Source organism: Octopus bimaculoides, chromosome 1, assembly GCF_001194135.2.
Source record: "Octopus bimaculoides isolate UCB-OBI-ISO-001 chromosome 1, ASM119413v2, whole genome shotgun sequence".
Lineage (NCBI taxonomy): Eukaryota > Metazoa > Mollusca > Cephalopoda > Octopoda > Octopodidae > Octopus > Octopus bimaculoides.
In genome coordinates this window covers 80,999,526-81,001,267 of record NC_068981.1, presented here as the reverse complement: position 1 = coordinate 81,001,267, position 1,742 = coordinate 80,999,526, and the positions used below count along the sequence as shown (strand labels likewise).

At 36.2% G+C, this 1,742-nt stretch overlaps 1 protein-coding gene across 2 annotated transcripts in view; it reads right to left on the bottom strand.

Annotated features, from left to right (window-relative positions):
- The window catches only part of LOC106874563 (breast cancer anti-estrogen resistance protein 3 homolog), a 235,446-nt gene that overhangs the window by 104,982 nt on the left and 128,722 nt on the right, over positions 1-1,742 (bottom strand). The window lies entirely within an intron of this gene.

The following is a 1,742-nucleotide window of genomic DNA, read 5'->3' as shown; positions in this document are numbered from 1 at the left end:
AAATATACAGGGATTAGCATTGAGTTGCTTCTCCAACATACTGAAAATTTAGAAATAGCAGTCAAAGAACTACTGATTCTAAACTACAAATTTTTCTCTAAATGGATGGCGATATTTGTGGCACACATGGAACAAAAACCGGAGGGGAAAGCATGAACAAAACAAGTCTTTAGTTAATCGCATACGATCGTTTCATGGTTAAGAGAATGAAAATTTCCCTATTCCAAATCTTCAGAGATTTGGAATAGGGAAATTTTCATTCTCTTAACCATGAAACGATCGTATCTGATTAACTAAAGACTTGTTTTGTTCATGCTTTCCCCTCCGGTTTTTGTTCCATGTGTGCCCTTATCAGACGGATAGTCATGATGGGTATACTGGGCTTCATATATTTTACTCTAGCATCACTTTGACGGCATGCACTGCTCTCATAATATTCATAATAGGAATGATAATAGCTGAACACTACTTATTAAAAACTGAATACAGTAAAAAAATACAGTAAACTCACTCCTATTTGGCACCATTGGGACCATACAGTTGTCAGATAACTGAATTTTCTGGATATTTAATCATCTCTTTTTAAATTACTGTTACCCTATTTAACATGACTATTTGGTCAGTGGGTGTTTCTTAGCAAAGTTCACTCTACTGAAAGCATTCAGGTTTTGTCTGTAGTTTGAGTATAACATACTCCCTTTCCTTTACCAGACTTGGAGGCTTTGAAAAATTAAAATTCATGGGTGCTGCTCTTCCTTATCAAATTAAAAATGGTAAGAAAATGTAAAAAGTAAAAAAACATTTAAGGCTTGAGAATTATGGTTCTGATTTTTTTTAATGATTGGAATGTTTGCAGTTACATTGAGCCAGGGAAGGGGATTACAGGAATATTTTCTAATTGGGTGTTCATACTGCTATTTAATCTCAGACCAGTCCCAGTCCTGATCAAGTACATCCGTGACGAAAAGGTCTTCAAGCCATGATTATCCTGTTTTATTTATTTATTTGTTTATTTTTGGATACATCAAAGACTACTTTGTCCAACGTGTTCTGTATTTATGTTGGCAGGGTGTGATTTGCAAGACACTTAGCTGTTATTTCTAATGAGTCAGTTGATCACATAGAGGTTCCTCCATTGACATATGTTCTCATTAGTCTAAATTTTCCAGATTTTCCAGTCAGGAGAAATTTCTATTCTGATTTTAAGAAAACCCATTCTTGCTTTAATTTGACATCTAAATAAACAACAATTTTAATTAAACTAGTGTTATTATTATATTTCCTGTTTATTTTGGGTTTTTCAATTGAGTTTCAATTAAATTGCTTTTCAGATTTGTTTGCAGCTTTTTTGTGGATGAAGGCAGGCTGTGTGGTCAAGAAATTCATTTTACAATTATGTGGTCCATGGTTTGATCCAGCTGTGAAACAGCTTCGTGCCTTGGGTGACCTTTATCTTGTAAATAGATTTTGTATACAAAAAGTGTGAAAGCCTGTTACATCATCATCATCATCATCATCGTTTAACGTCCGCTTTCCATGCTAGCATAGGTTGGACGATTTGACTGAGGACTGGTGAAACCGGATGGCAACACCAGGCTCCAATCTAATTTGGCAAAGTTTCTACAGCTGGATGCCCTTCCTAACGCCAACCACTCAGGGAGTGTAGTGGGTGCTTTTACGTGTCACCCGCACGAAAACGGCCACGCTCAAAATGGTGTCTTTTATGTGCCACCCGCACAAGC